Genomic DNA, 17,115 nt, shown 5'->3' with positions numbered 1-17,115 from the left:
GATCACGACGCAGCACATGAGGTGTGGCAGTTGTGCCCCAACAACATTAATGGCACGCATGACACTGCTGAGAAAAGAAAGATTTTGGTGATGAGGCTAAAATGTTCAACAGCTCAGATTATGGCAGCGCAGAGACTGGAGCCGAAATCCAGCGCCTTGGACCGCTCGGCCACGCTACCGCTTCACAAGGGTGTTGTCCAGAATCTCGGAACTGGTGATTGAAAAGCGGCTTTCCGACTCTGACCTTTGAGTCCAAGATTTTTGCCTTGAAAGAATCAAATAAAAGGGCTTTCTTTGCACTGTTCTTGCGACCAGGTGGCTGAGTGGTTGAGGTGATGGATTGCTAATCCATTGAGCTTTGCCAGCATGGTTTTGTATCCCAGCCGCGCCATTATTGCCTTTTTTTAATCGTTCATGGGATGTGGGCGTCGCTGGCGAGGCCACCATTTATTGCCCATCCCTAATTGCCCTTGAGAAGGTGGTGGTGAGCCGCCTTCTTGAACCGTTGCAGTCCATGTGGTGAAGGTTCTCCCACAGTGCTGTTAGGTAGGGAGTTCCAGGATTTTGACCCAGCGACGATGAAGGAACGGTGATATATTTCCAAGTTGGGATGGTGTGTGACTTGGAGGGGAACGTGCAGGTGGTGTTGTTCCCATGTGCCTGCTGCCCTTGTCCTTCTATATGTTAGAGGTCGTGGGTTTGGGAGGTGCTGTCGAAGAAGCCTTGGCGAGTTGCTGCAGTGCATCCTGTGGATGGTACACTCTGCAGCCACAGTGCGCCGGTGGTGAAGGGAGTGAATGTTTAGGGTGGTGGATGGGGTGCCAATCAAGTGGGCTACTTTGTCCTGGATGGTGTCGAGCTTCTTGAGTGTTGTTGGAGCTGCACTCATCCAGGCAAGTGGAGAGTATTTCATCACACTCCTGACTTGTGCCTTGTCGATGGTGGAAAGGCTTTGGGGAGTCGGGAGGTGGGTCACTCACCACAGAATACCCAGCTTCTGGCCTACTCGTGTGGCCACAGTATTTATATGGCTGGTCCAGTTAAGTTTCTGGTCAATGGTGACACCCAGGATGTTGATGGTGGGGGATTCGGCGATGGTAGTGCCGTTGAATGTCAAGGGGAGGTGGTCAGACTCTCTCTTGTTGGAGATTGTCATTGCCTGGCAATTGTCTGGCATGAATGTTCCTTGCTACTTATGAGCCCAAGCCTGGATATTGTCCAGGTCTTGCTGCATGTGGGCACGGACTGCTTCTTTTCTGTGGGTTTGCGAATGGAACTGAACACTGCGCAATCATCAGCAAACATCCCCATTTCTGACCTTATGATGGGGGAAAGGTCATTGATGAAACAGCTGAAGATGGTTGGGCCAAAGACACTGCCCTGAGGAACTCCTGCAGCAATGTCCTGGGGCTGAGATGATTGGCCTCCAACAACCACTACCATCTTCTTTTGTGCTCCGTCTGACTCCAGCCACTGGAGAGTTTTCCACTGGAGCGGCAGCTGAACGGATGGTCTCAATCTTTGTGACAAAATAGTCCAGGAGCTCCTCGCAATTTTTGTGGTGAGGGTGGAGGAGGCAGGGGGTGCAAGAAGTCGGTTTGTGGTCGAGAAGAGATACCGGGGGTATCTTTGGATTCCTGGATAATCCTGGAATAATGAGCAGTTTTCTGTCTCTCTCTGTTTCGGGCTGGTGAATTAGCCCGGGTCTGTTCACAGCGCGATTCTGCGTTTTATTTCTTCCTCATTATTGTGGTTCTGACATCGAGGTGAGGATTTTAAAATCTGTTCGGAGATCAGTGAAATTAAATCGGAGAAAGTGAAAAAGTCCGAGTCAGTTTTTCACCGTATTTTCTTCATCCAATATTGCTGATAAATGAAAGTGAAGCTTCTAAAGGCAGACCTTCCCGTCGGGGAATTGACCCCAGTCTCCAGGGTGACAGACACTGATACTCACCATGATACTAACGAGGAACTGGTGCCGGAAGGGGATGTCCGTTCACCACAGATGATTCACGTTTCAGTAAATCTGTTTGAACTATTCTTTTGATGACAGTTTGTTTAACTTTCCACGGACCACTGTTGAAAGAAGATTTACTGACCACTTTTCCGTCTCATGTTGGATCATGATGTGGGGAGCGCGGGACAGAGTGAGACAGAGAAAGACCGACTCAAGAAAACATAGAAAACATGAGGCACATACACAGACAGATGGACACAGACACGCATACACATGGAGTGACTCAGAAATATGGAGAGACAGAACATGGATAATTTGGCTGATTTTTGTTCTATTTCTGTCGTAGATTTCGTGAAATCTCACAGATCAATGAGCATAAAACTCGAGGTGTTCAATGCTGTGGAATTTTAATTCACTTCAGAATTATTAATTCCACAAGAAACTTGTTGAATTTTGAAACGCAGAGATGAACACGTTGATAAATGACGGGATCTGAAGTCTCTCAGATTCGAACCTGTGCGAGAGAAATGAATGAAATTTTAATCTGTCACCTTAACCACGAGTCAGTTTAAATCACAATCGCTCTGCATCCAGTCCCCAAACAGTCTCTGTTCAATAATATTCTGAAAGCGACAATCAGCTGTTTATTTTTCTCTGCAGTTTTTTTTAGGAAGAAGCTCGGCGAAGACATAAAATTAAAAGTTGGCGTCTTATCAATGCTCACCACGATAATAGAGAGAAAGAACGAAAGAAAGACAGAGTCAGTTGTTCGTTGTCTAACAAAGAGAAGGAAATGTAAAAGGTTCTTTCAACAGTGGCCCGTGGAAAATTAAACAAACTGTCATCAAATAAATAGTTGAAGAAATTCACTGACACATGAAGCATTTTTAACACCATCTGGGGTGAGTGTAGAATCAATACAGTAATTCCTCGTTAGTATAGTGGTGAGTATCCTCCCCTGTCACGCCGGAGACCGGGCTTCAATTCCCCGACGAGGAAGTTAAATTTTCGCCGCCTGTAAAAGTTTTTATCTGCAACATTGGATGTGGAAAATGCAGTGTGAAACTGACTCGGAGATTCCCACTTTCCTCAATTTAAATGAACTGATATTCCAGCGGTTTTAAAATCTGCTCTCCGCGTCACTCTTCACCTCGATCTAAGACTGGCTTCTGTGATGGTGGGGACATCGGGAGGAGGCAGAGATGGATCATCCACTCGGCACTTCTGGCTGAAGATGGTTGCTCACAGCTCAGCCTTGTCTTTTGCACTCACGTGCTGGGCTTTACCATCATTGAGGATGGGGATGTTCATAGAGCCTCCTCCCGTTAGTTGTTTAATTGACCACCACCATTCACAACTGGGTGTGGCAGGACTGCAGAAGATCCGTTGTTTGTGGGATCGCTTAGCTCTGTCTATAGCATGCTGCTTCTGCTGTTTGGCAAGTCGTCCTGTGTTACTTTCAGGTTATTGGTGGGTGTGTGTTTGTGTGTACATGCGGTGTGTCTTTGTGTGAGTGTGTATGTAGCTATGAATGTGTGTGTTTGTGTATGTGTGAATATGTCTGCGTGTGTCTCACTTTTTCTACCCGTTTCTGAGTGTCTCTCTCTTTCTTTCTTTCTGTCACTTTTTCCCTGTTCCCCACATAATTTTTCTCTGGACCTTGACTAACAAAGAGATAGAAAATAAGTCTTCTTTCAACAGTGGTGCGTGGAAAGTTAAACAAACTGTCATCAAAGAAGTAGTTAAAATAGATTCACTGAAACATGCATCCTTTTCATTGCTGTATGTGAGATCTTCCGAGTCTGCTTTCTCATCTGCGCCTGTTCCGAGACCTGTCTCTCTCTGTATCTCTGTCTTTTTTCTTTCTGAATGTCTCTCTCTCTCTCTGTCGATTGGTCTCTCCCTGTCTCGGGCTGGTGAATTAGCCCGGGTCTGTTCACAGAGCGATTCTGCGTTTTATTTCTTCCTCATTATTGTGGTTCTGACATCGAGGTGAAGAGTGACAGAGAGCAGATTTTAAAATCTGCTGGAATATCAGTGAAATTAAATCGTGGAAAGTGGAAAAGTCCGAGTCAGTTTTTCACTGTATTTTCCTCATCCGATGTTGCAGGTAAATGAAAGTGAAGCTTCTAAAGACTGACCTTCCCGTCGGGGAATTGACCCCAGTCTCCAGGGTGATGGACACTGATACTCACCATGATACTAACGAGGAACTGGTGCCGGAAGGGGATGTACGTTCACCACAGATGCTTCACGTTTCAGTAAATCTGTTTGAACTGTTCATTTGATGACAGTTTGTTTAACTTTCCACGGACCACTGTTGAAAGAAAAATTACCGACCACTTTTGCATCACATGTTGGATCATGATGTGGGTAACGCGGGAGAGAGTGAGACAGAAAGAGACAGATCTTCTCAGGAAAATATAGAAAATATGAGGCACATACACAGACAGACAGACACAGACACACAGAAACAGACACACAAACACATGGGGTGACTCAGAAATACTGAGAATCAGAATATGGATAATTTGGCTGATTTTTGTCGTAGATTTCGTAAAATCTTGCAGATTAATTAAAATTAGCATAAAACTCGAGGTGTTAAAAGCTGTGGAATTTTAATTCACTCTGTTTGTGTGTGAGTGTTTATGTAGCGATGAATGTGTGTGTTTGAATATGACTATGTCTGTCTCACTTGTTATACGGGTTTCTGAGTGTCTCTCTTTCTTTCTTTCTGTCACTTTTCCCTGCTCACCACATCATTTTCCTCTGGACCTTGACTAACAAAGAGATAGAAAGTAAGTCTTCCTTCAACAGTGGCATGCGGAAAGTTAAACAAATTGTCATCAAAGCAGTAGTTAAAATAGATTCACTGAAACATGCATCATTTTCATTGCTGTATGTGAGATCTTTCATGTCTGCGCCTGTTCCGAGACCTGTCTCTCTCTGTTTCGGGCTGGTGACAGCGCGATTCTGCGTTTTATTTCTTGCCCATCATTGTGGTTCTCACATCGAGCTGAAGCGTGAGGCAGAGAGCAGATGTTTAAAATCGCTGTGAAATCAAATTGGAGAAGTGGGAAAGGCCGAGTCAGTTTTTCATTGTATTTTCAACATCCAATATTGCAGATAAATGAAAGTGAAGCTTCGAAAGCAGCAATAACCTCCTCGTCGGGGAATTGAACCCCGGTCTCCCGCGTGACAGGCGGGGATACTCACCACTATACTAACGAGGAAGTGGTGCAGGCTTTTAACGTACATTCACCAAAGATGCTTCACATTTCAGTGAATCTGGTTCGATCAAGGGTTCGATCAAGATGAAATCTCCCTCGACACAGTCACAGAGGATGTAATTTGTGAATTTGACAAGGGTCGTTTCAGTACTGTGGCAGGAGTGGAAGCCTGATTGGAGGGATTCAAACATGGTGTTGTGGGAAAGATGGACACGGATTTAGGAGGCAAAAACACATTGAAGGACTTTGGAGAGGAAAGGGAGGTGGGAGATGGGGCGGTATTTTGAAAGGACAGAGGGTCAAGGGTGGGTCTTTTGAGAAGGAGGGTGATGACGGCAGATTTGATGAGGAGGGGGCAGTACCTGAGGAGAGGGGACCGTTAACAATGTCAGCAAACATGGGGCCAGGAAAGGAGGTTGTGTATTCAGAAGTTTGGAGGGAATAGGGTCGAGGGAGCAGGAGGTGGGTCTCATGGTCAAGATGAGCTCAGAGAGGGCATGAGGGGAGATAGGAGAGAAACTTGGTGAGCTCGGGGAAGGGAGGGGAACGGCAGAGGCAGCTGAATGGATGGTCTCAATCTTAGTGACAAAGAAGTCCATGAGCTCCTCGCACTTGTTGTTGGAGGTGAGGGTGGAGAGGGGATGGGAGAGGGGTTTAAGAAGATGGTTTGTAGTGAAGAGAATCCGGGGGTTATCTTTACATTCCAGGATGATCCTGGAATAGTGAGCAGTTTTGTCAGAGGAGACAGGACCCGATAGTGCTTTATGTGGTCCAGCCAGATCTGGCGATGAATGGCCAAAGAATAGACAGTTGGGAATTTGAAAGTGCCGTTGTAAGTGACTTGGGGGGAGAGTTTTTTCCAGGGATGAACACAGAAGGAAGTGGGTTAGTCCCACTCCCCGGCTCTTTCCCCACAGCCCTGCAATTTTTTCCGGTCAAGTATTTATCCAATTCCCTTTCGAAAGTTACTATTGAACCTGCTTCCACCGCCCTTTCAGGCAGTGCATTCCCGATCATAAAAACTCGCTGCGTAAAAAAATCTCTCCTCATTCCTCCCGCCCGTGGCTTTTTTTCCCATTTATTTTTAATCTGTGTCCTCTGGTTATTAACCCTCCCATCACTGGAAACAGTTTCTCCTTATTTCGTCTGTCAAAACCTTTCATAATTGTGAACACCTACATTAAATCGCGCCTTAACCTTCTGGGTGTTGTCTCAGTGCCCTTGCTGTTGATTCCTCCTTCCATTCCCATGTGGTCTGGTGGTTAGGATTCCTGGTTTTCCTGCAGGTGGCGTGGGTTCAACTCCCGGTGTAGGAATAACAGCCTTTTAATCCCAGCCTCCCAATTTGCCTGCAGTCCGGGCTGTGGCTGCTGCTTCCTCCCTCGCTTCTGTGTCAGTCCCACAATCACACTGAGAAATGAGGCAGACCACAGCTCTTAAAGGGACAGTGCACCAAAAACACAGTCCCACAAGCTGAAGGGAAGCAAGCAACAATCTCCCGACAGGTCACTCAGCAGCTCATGGCCAAGTATTTGTCTACAATCCTTTTAATATTTACTGTAAAGCCCGAGTCTCAGTGAAACACACACAGAACATTCTGGAAACACTGGGAGCTGGAACCCACACCCTTCGAAACGCCAGCCTGACTCCCTGGTGTTACTCTCACACCCGGCAAGTCATGAACCAGATTGTGCCACTCCCAGACTAACTGATGACCACAGCCTCAGCCCTGGATCCCAGTCTGCACCATAACCGCAGCCTGTTTTGCTAACAAGTCTATTATGTGATACTTTATCCTCCCGTAATCTCTCCCTGCATAGAAACTCCCCGACCCATAGAAAGTGGGGTGGGATTCCTGAGTTCATTCTGTGATGTGCATTGGGGGAGTGGGACTGCATGGATTGATCTTCCATAGAGCCGGTAATCACTCGATGGGCCGAATGGACTCCTTCCGTGCTGTAACCTTGCTATGATTCTATGATTCCATATGGGTGGAGAGGGTTACAAGGAAGTGATCGGAGATGGCCTTATCCATGATTGAGACGATGGGAGTAGAGAGGCCACGTGAGATGGCAAGGTCGAGGGGGTGGCCATGAATATGGGTCGGGGAGTTTCTATGCAGGGAGAGATTAAGGGAGGATAAAGTATCACATAATAGACTTGTCAGCAAAATTGAAGCCCATGGGATTAAAGGGACAATGGCAGCGTGGATACAAAATTGGCTAAGGAGCAGTAAACAGAAAGTAGTGGTGAACGGTTGTTTTTCAGACTGGAGGCAAGTATACAGTGGTGTCCCCCAGGGCTCGGTATTAGGACCACTGCTCTTTTTGATATATATTAATGACCGGGACTTGGGTGTACAGGGTATAATTTCAAAGTTCGCAGATGACACGAAACTCAGAAATGTAATAAACAATGTTGAGGATAGTAACAGACTTCAGGAGGACATGGACAGACTGGTGAAATGGGTAGAAACATGGCAGATGAAATTTAATACAGAGAATTGTGAAGCGATACATTTTGGTAGGAAAAATGAGGAGATGTAATGTAAACTAAATGGAACAATTTTAAATGGAGTGGACGAATAGAGAGACCTGGGGGTGTAGTTCCACAAATCTTTGAAGGTGGCAGGACAAATTGAGAAGGCTGTTAAAAAAATCAAGTGGGGCCCTTGGCTTTATTAATTGAGGCACAGAATAGAAAGGAAGGAATTGATACAAAATCTTGATAAAACACTGGTTAGGCCTCAGCTGGAGTATTGTGTTCAATTCTGGGCACCAAACATTAGGAAGGATGTCAAGGCCTTAGAGAGGATGCAAAGGAGATTTACTAGAATGGTGCCAGGAATGAAGGACTTCAGTTCTGTGGAGAGACTGGAGAAACTGGGGCTGTTCTCCTTAGAACAGAGAACATAAAGTGGAGATTTGATAGAGGTGCTCAAAATTGTGAAGGGTTTTCAAAGAGTAAAGAAGGAGAAACTTTCCAGTTGCAGAAGGGCAGTTCCAGGTCAGATAGGGAGCAAAGCTCCCTCCACACTGTGACATCAAACACTCCCAGGGAAGGTACAGCACGGGATATATGCAGATGTAGCTCCCTCTACACTGTCAAATCAAACACTCACACGGCAGGTACAACACTAGTTAGATACACAGTAATGCTTCCTCGACACTGTGCAGTTTAGATCTCGCCTCAGACTTCAGATAAAAGGTTGGTTTCCTGGACACTCTGCTGGTGTCTCTCTGCATCTCTGTACTCAGTTACACCGCTCTCTACCTCCCTCTGCTGGTGTCTCTCTGTATCGCTGTACTAAGTTACACCGCTCTCTACCTCCCTCTGCTGGTGTCTCTCTGTATCTCTGTACTCAGTTGCACCGCTCTCTCCCTCCGTCTTTTTTCTTTTCTTTTTTTCTTATTTTTCTAAAGAAACTTATGAAATAGGACAATGGAAGTGATTGAATGAAAGGAGGATCAGAAAGATATTGAGTTTTTTTCTGAAAGACATCCAATCGTATCACAACAGCGACTCATTGAATTGGAGTCAGGTGACTGCAGTGTATAAAAGGTGTTGGTTGGTGGGTAAAGGGATAGTTGAGTTGTTTGGTATCATGGGGGATTTTGTAGTGAGAGGTTTGTTCTCGGTGCTGGTGTTAGTTGGAGTGGTTTGTTGCTCTGATATTTGGGAACAGTTTCGAGGCCAGAGATTTCCATGGAGAAGAGTAAAACCCACCCCTGTGCCCCAGAGAGTCCCTCTCCCTGTGCCTCCCTTTGCTTCCCATTTCAGTGTGTCTGAGGGGAGAAGTCTGTCTCCACTGCAGACTGTGATGGTGCAGTGTGGAGAGCAGAACCTGCTGGTGAGGGTAGACATGGATTTATTTGGAACCAGGCACCTGATTAAAGCTACTGACCTGGCCCTGGGGACAGCAGGTTGTCGGCCAACTGGGATCCACTCTCAGAACCACACTGTCCTCTTTGATTATGGGCTCCATGAATGTGGCAGCAGATTGCAGGTAATGTGATTCCTCAATTCTTGCTCCAATTTCACTGTGTCGTTTACTGCCCACTCTGAATTCATTCACGTCGGCTGAAACTCCAGCCACTGAGGAGATCCCTGAATGAAATCAGTGTATAAATTCTTGCCCACTGTTAAATATCACCCTGTGTGAAACAACTACTTTATATTGACCTGTTAATCTTAGCTTTATATTTAAAAAGAACTTTAACTTGTCACTGAGGGACTGCATCTTTCTTAAATGGGTCATTACTACTCTCTAACTCTGAGATTCAATTCTATTGACCTTGAACCTTTACCGACATTCCTCCAAACCAGTCTGTTCTTTTGTGCCTCAATTGATTTATCTTTTCCGTGCCTTCTCGTGGATATTCAGGCCTGTTGCCTCAACTTGTGGTCAATGAATGTTCAATGTGGAAGTTCCTGTTGAGACTTCTCTTGAAAAATGAAACAAGTGGAATAATAATTGGGATACAATGTATTAAAGGGGAACTCCACTTTTGGTTATTACTCCTGCCAATCCCCTTGATTCCACGGACACAGATGAGATTTAAGTGATGTTGTTTTGTGCTCCATATCAGGGTTAACTTGAAGCCCCTTAAGGTGAAAGCTCTATTCTACATGGGAAAGAATGCTCATCAAATCTGGCAGTGCCAATCATTTCAGGGTTTCTGACTGCAGGCCTGAAGTCCCCAATGATAGAAAGTGGACTGAGCAGAGTTACAGAGGCTGCTCGAGGCAACTTCAACCAATGGTGGAGCTGCTTCAATCATGTGTCATTGAGGAACAGCTGAAACCCCTCAAACTGCTGCTTAACAGGGCAGGAAAATGACCAGAAATAGCTTTTGTCCAATGAGACCAGCTCTTCATTCCTTAACCTGATGTCTTTCAGATGGCTGGAGATTTCCTGGTCTACACCACCCACCTGAACCACACCCCAAATGCTCATGGATCTGTCATTGTGAGAACGAATGGAGCCATCATTCCAATTGAGTGCCATTATTTTAGGTAAGAATCTTTACTCTGTGGCAAATAAGGTCTACAGCAGGTGCAGTTCTCTGAAGTTGTCCTGAAATTACTCTCTTGTCCTTCCAGGAAGGGCAATGTGAGCAGTGACCCTATCAAGCCCACCTGGATCCCATTCAGCTCGACCAAGTCTGGAGAAGGGCTTCTGTCATTCTCACTGCGTCTTATGAACGGTATGTGATGGGTGGATGGGGAGTGCTTTTCTGTGGTCTCCCACTCGGAGTTTCATCCACTGTCTCCAACCCTTGTCCTCTTGTACTTCAGATGACTGGCTTACAGAGCGCACCTCGACTGTCTACTACCTGGGTGACCTCATTCACATTGAGGCCTCTGTTTCAATGACCAACCACATGCCCTTGAAGCTCTACATTGACAGCTGTGCAGCCACATTGAGCCCAGACAAGGATTCCACCCCAAGATACAACATCATTGACTACCATGGGTAAGGAGCTCTCTGCTTTCTCCAGCTGGTTATGTCTCAATGGGTTCACTGAATTCACTTTGTCCCTTTTTTAATCTATCTTCAGTTGCCTCCTGGACAGCAAAGCTGAGGACTCCTTTTCAACCTTTTTTGTTGCCAAGAGGTGAACGTGAGCTGGACAAACTCCAGTTTGACCTGGATGCGTTCCGCTTCTTTGGAGATGACCGTTCCTTGGTAAGAGGAAGCCAAACATTGGGGTTCCCCATGTTGGGAGGAGGTCACTAAATAACAACTTGTATTGAATGTGTCCCTCAGATTTTCATCACCTGTCACCTGAAAGTTGCTGCAGTGGATCGGAGCGATTCCATGAACAAAGCTTGTACTTTCCAGAATATGTCAGTTCCTTCTCTCGCTCAGGGATGTGTTGTATTGAAGGGTGATGGACAACCTGGTTGATAAACGGATTCTCTGGTTTAGCTGGACCCCATTGGAAGAATCCAACAATGACGTGTGTGCCTGTTGTCATCTGGGTAACTGCAGTGCCACGAGGGAATTCCGACTTGATTCCAGAGGAAGGAGGGATCTTATATCTGGACCTGGTAGGTCATTGATCCCCTTGTTGTTGGTCACCCTTTACCCTCTCTAACTGGAATGTTTGATATTGCAGAGAGTGATGCTGAATTGAAGTGGGAGGGTGAGGCCTTACTTGGACCCCTGGTCATTCTGGATCCTGGTGTGACAGACCTGGCAATTGAGCCCCTTAATGAGGTTGAGCAAAGGATGCAGCAGAGGTCTCCGGGTGGTGAGTTGGCTGACTGCTAGTTTCCATTTTCCCCTCAGTATTTCCTTCACTCACTCTGACCTTTGGTTTCTTGTTCTATTTTTTAGGTGTGGAGTCTGAGGTGGTCCTGATCCTGGCCCTGACTGTGACCGCTGTCTCTCTGATCTCTGCTTCTTTGATCGCCTTGTTCCTGTACAGGAAACACAAGCAAACCCAGTTCAACTAGTTATCAAATGACCAATAAAGCAGTGACTACTTGTATCTTCGAATGGCTGGTTGCTCATTTTTCATTATCTGGCTCCAATCAGCATGCAATGAGTGCTCAATACTGTTCGTAACACTCTGCACTCCTCCACAGTTCCTCCTGTTAGTGAAATGGGTTTTAATGGGTCCATGTAAGTCGTGGCAGACTGGCTGGTAATAATGTATCCAGGCCCAGTCCAGGGATGGCTGCAGCAATGGGTGAAGGCTTGCCAGGCCCTCATTGTGCAGGTAAATGAGCTCTGAAGGAACAGTGGGACTGGCCTGAGGGACTGGTGCCGGCTGGTTGACGGCCCAATCTCTCCCTTGGTGCTCCGCATCCATTGATCACTCGAATCCCCACACGGGCTCAAAACTCCAGTTAAACTCTCCCTTTTGGAGCTAATTGTCCAAACACCAATCGGATTGAGAGTCGGTGGACTTGGAACTCTCTTCCAAGATTGAAGATCCCTGCCCCTGATGTAAAGATTCTTGTTTAGTGGGGGTGGGGCTCCAGGTAGATTTCAAATGCTCAGTGTAAAGGTTAATGTACACAGGGGGCAATGATGTGCCTATTGGGTACAGGCACAGTGAGAGGGCGAGGGATGGGGAGCCCAGAGGTTGTGACTTAACTGTTGGATTTGAATTTCACCTGTCTTGTGAGCAGACAGAAGTTTCTCATCTTCACCTTCCCCTCACGACAGGCCCTGAAGATTTTATTGCAATTTGAAAATAGGATGAACTATTTACATTATTATCATTCACTGTATTTGAAGAGTGATCATAGGAACAGGAGAAGGTCATTTCGCCCCTCGATCCTGGTCCACCATTCAAAGAGATCATGGTTGATCCATGACATAACTCCATATACCTGCCTTCGTCATATCCCTTACCTTTTGGGTCACAATTTTAATCTGAGATAATAGATTTAACAATTGAGCTAGCATCAACTGCCATTTGTGGAAGAGTGTTCCTAACTTCTCCCACTCTTTGCGTGTCGAAGTGTCTCTTCACTTCACTCCTGAAAGTCCTAATTCTAACTTTAAGGTAATGTCCCCTGGTCGCGAAACTGGCTGTGGTTTTCATAACTTTACACTGAATTGGGTACAATCCATGTCTGGGCCACCCTTGCCTTATGAAATACTGAAATTTGTTCATAAAATGTTCTTCCGATTAATGAGAATGTTGAACTTTATTGAGCTGGGTTTCTTTTTGGTTAATCAGACATTCAGGGGGTCTATTAAACAGGATGGGAGCTGTTAGCAGTAAACACCCTCGCTTCAGACAACATTCTTTGGCAGGTGGAAACCACGCCTCCATTTAAATCAAATCATAGTATTATTTTACTTAAGCTATAATCACTGAAGTTTAGTGTTTAAACATAGCAGGAGATCCAGGCTTGTTCTGTTAAAGTAGAATAACAAGTTAGTGGGAACTTTTAACAATAGCAATTCATTTCTGCTCACTGTACACACTGAAGGTGAATTTTCTTCCAGTGGAAACTGCAGTCAGACGGCCCCTCCTCACTTTCACTCTGAGCTTCCTCACACTATTGACAAATAGTGTTCGGAAACTTTAAACCCAATAGATGACAATACATTCAAGTGTAGTGTAGGTCCATCCTACCCTCTTCTGACTGTTTGATCTACATGTAAATATTTCAGGGAGATTTTACAAACTGGATATACTGGGCAAGAGAACTACTTTGGGCTATTTTACAATGTTGCAAAAAATACGATGTAGAAATGCTTCATGAATTCATTCTCAATGAAGCTTAGGATCTTACAGGACAGAAACAGGTGACTTTCCTCTTGCTCCTCGTCCACTTTAATGTTCCTCTGTTCCAAGGTCCCTGTGCACGACCCAAAGCTGGGGTGAAATGTGAGCTGTGAGGAGGATACAAAGAGGTTCCAATATGATTTATATAAGTTGGGTGAGTGGGCAAAAACATGGCAGATGCAGTATAACGTGGTTAAATGTGAAGTTATTCACTTTGGTTGTAAAATCAGATTATTATCTGAATGGTGATAGATTGGGAAAAGGGGAGGTGCAACGAAACCTGGGTGTCTTTGCACACCAGTCGCTGAAAGCGAGCATTCAGGTGCAGCAAGCAGTTCGGAAGGCGAATGGTATGTTGGCCTTCATTGCAAGAGGATTTGAGTATAGGAGCAGGGATGTTTTACTGCAGTTATACAGGGCCTTGGTGAGACCACATCTGGAGTATTGTGTGCAGTTTTAGTCTCCTTATCTGAGGAATGAAGTCCTTGCCAGGAGGAAGTGCAACAAAGGTTTCCTGGACTGATTCCTGGGATGGCAGGACTGACTTATGAGGAGAGATTGGGTTGACTAGACCTGTATTCACTAGAGTTTAGAATAATGAAAGGTGATCTCAGTGAAACATATAAAATTCGAACAGGACTGGACAGACCAGATGCAGGGAGGATGTTCCCAATGGCTGAGGAGCCCAAAACCAGGGGTCACAGTCTCAGGACAAATCCAATCCAGCCAATTACTGCCCCATTAGTCTACTCTCAATCATCAGCAAAGTGATGGAAGGTGTCGTCGACAGTGCTATCAAGCGGTACTTACTCACCAATAACCTGCTCATCAATGCTCAGTTTGGGTTCCGCCAGGACCACTCGGCTCCAGACCTCATTTGCAGCCTTGGTCCAAACATGGACAAAAGAGCTGAATTCCTGAGGTGAGGTGAGAATAACTGCACTTGACATTAAGGCAGCATTTGACCAAGTGTGGCACCAAGGAGCCCTAGTAAAATTGAAGTCAATGGGAATCGGGGAAAACGCTCCAGTGGCTGGAGTCATACCGAGAACAAAGGAAGATGGTAGTGGTTGTTGTAGACAAATCATTTCAGCCCCAGGACATTGCTGCAGGAGTTCCTCAGGGCAGTGTCCTCGGCCCAACCATTTTCAGCTGCTTCATCAATGACCTTCCCTCTATCATAAGGTCAGAAATGGGGATGTTCGCTGATGATTGCACAGTGTTCAGTTCCATTCGCAACCCCTCAAATAATGAAGCAGTCCGAGCCCGCAGGCAGGAAGACCTGGACAACATCCAGTCTAGGGCTGATAAGTGGCAAGTAACACTCGTGCCAGACAAGTGCCAGGCAATGACCATCACCAATAAGAGAGAGTCTAACCACCTCCCCTTGCCATTCAACGTCATTACCATCACCGAAGCCCCACCATCAACATCCTGGGGGTCACCATTGACCAGAAACTTAACTGGACCAGCCATACAAATACTGTGGCTACAAGAGCAGGTCAGAGGCTGGGTATTCTGCGGCGAGTGACTCACGTTCTGACTCCCAAAACCTTTCCACCATCTACAAGGCACAAATCAGGAGTGTGATGGAATACCCTCCACTTGCCTGGATGAGTGCAGCTCCAAAAACACTCAAGAAGCTCGACACCATCCAGGACAAAGCAGCCCGCTTGATTGGCACCCCATCCACCACCCTGAACATTCACTCCCTTCACCAGCGGTGCACAGTGGCTGCAGTGTGTACCATCCACAGGATGCACTGCAGCAACCCGCCAAGGCTTCTTTGACAGCACCTCCCAAACCCGAGACCTCTACCACCTAGAAGGACAAGGGCAGCAGGCACATGGGAACAACACCACCTGCACGTTCCCTTCCAAGTCACACACCATCCCGACTTGGAAATATATCGACGTTCCTTCATTGTCGCTGGGTCAAAATCCTGGAACTCCCTTCCTAACAGCACTGTGGGAGAACCTTCACCACACGGACTGCAGCGGTTCAAGAAGGCAGCTCACCACCACCTTCTCAAGGGCAATTAGGGATGGGCAATAAATGCCGGCCTCGCCAGCGACGCCCACATCCGATGACCGAACAAAAAAAAACTGACCTTGACCATTTCCATTGTAAGGCAAGACAGCTATGGACAATGACTCTGGAAAAGCAGCAGGGATGGTGATAAGAACACAATGCGGGCAGGCAGCTCGATGTATGAGGAGCAATCAGTGGTCACTTGGCCTCTGTGACAAACCATTTTGCAGAGGGTTTTGTGACAAGATGAGTGAAGCTGACCACTTAAATTCTATTTTTAAAAAAATTTCTTTCGGAGGATTTTGTGACCGGATGGGTCAAGCTGGCAACATTATATTTTGTGGTCAAATAACCTCATAAATCTAGAAGAGTTTTATGAATAAGAACGCCGTATATGTTGTGAGGCTCCTACCACGGAGCTTTAAAAACCCAACATCTTTTGAGCTCAGGGGAGAGGACGGTGCAGAGCAATTAGCGAAGTTCACCCAGCTGTCAGAAGACTACAACCTCTGTCCAGAGATCGACCAAGCTGTAAAAAGACTTCGAAACTGTCAGAAGACTTGAGAGGATTACACCGCCAACTTAATTACAAACTCTGCCCAGAGACCAAACGATGTGATATTGTTTTAATATCTGTATGATAAGTGACTTCACTCTATTATTACTGTCTTATAATATTGGATACTTTCACATGTTTGATTTGACTATTAAAAAAGAAGACATTGATCACCATTTGGCGTCACATCCGAATCTGTTCGAATGACTGAGCACTAATTTATAAAATTATGTCTCCTCGTTCTTCATTCCGCCATCAGAGGAAATTGATTCTCAATCTAATCTATCAAATAATTTTAACATTTTAAACACCTCAATTAGATCACCCCTCAAACTTCTATACCCAACGCAATACAAGCCACGTTTATGCAACCTGCCCTCATAACTTAACCCTCTCAGCCCGGGTATCATTATGGTGAATCTGCATTGCACCACCTCCAAGGCCAACACATCCTTCCGAGGATGTGGTGCCCAAAACTGAATGCAGTACTCCAGATGGGGTCTGACCAAAGCTCCATACAGCCTGTGAAAGTAGCTGGGAGGGGAATAGAAATGGTGGTGAGGATACGCGTTGGTGGCGGGGCTGAACACGATGGCTTCAGTCTTCGCAATGTTAAACTGAAGGAAATTGGGGCTCATCCAAGATTGGATGTCGGACAAGTATCCTGACCACACACAGGTAGTGGAGGTAGAGTTAATGCACATGGCTCGGGCTGAATTGGGCACGTTGCACACTGAATGTAACCGTGCTGAACTGGACCTGTCCACATCATACGCAGAGATGTGGGTTAAAGTGGGTGTACGACCAGGATCGAGAAATTGGCTGCGTTTTCCGGTTGCAGAAGGAGAGTGTCTCTGATCAGTTATACCTTGTGCTGAGATCTGTTAATTCAGCATTAAGAGGTGTTTAAACCCGGGGTCTTCCTCGTGTACAAGGCTCACCCTCACCAATGGCAGCTGCCTGTCAAGCTTTTCATTATCTTTTCTGAAGAAATGTAATCGGGATCATACTGTGGTTTCTCGGTATTTCACTTTAGAGCTGTGTCAGATCCAATTTCATCAAAACAAAAACACAAGCCTGGCAACG

The 17,115-nt window shown here is 45.9% G+C and overlaps 1 non-coding gene and 1 pseudogene across 1 annotated transcript; one reads left to right on the top strand and one right to left on the bottom strand.

Annotated features, from left to right (window-relative positions):
- Positions 1-5,118: 5,118 nt before the first annotated feature.
- Positions 5,119-5,190, bottom strand: trnad-guc (transfer RNA aspartic acid (anticodon GUC)). Its single transcript has one exon. It is a non-coding gene; the product is annotated as a tRNA-Asp (tRNA).
- Positions 5,191-8,792: 3,602 nt separating this feature from the next.
- On the top strand, positions 8,793-11,692 carry LOC137309979 (zona pellucida sperm-binding protein 3-like; annotated as a pseudogene).
- The last annotated feature ends 5,423 nt before the right edge of the window (positions 11,693-17,115 follow it).

The sequence above is a fragment of the Heptranchias perlo genome, unplaced genomic scaffold (assembly GCF_035084215.1).
Source record: "Heptranchias perlo isolate sHepPer1 unplaced genomic scaffold, sHepPer1.hap1 HAP1_SCAFFOLD_199, whole genome shotgun sequence".
NCBI classification, from domain to species: Eukaryota; Metazoa; Chordata; class Chondrichthyes; order Hexanchiformes; family Hexanchidae; genus Heptranchias; species Heptranchias perlo.
This window is presented reverse-complemented; position numbering and strand designations above follow the sequence as displayed.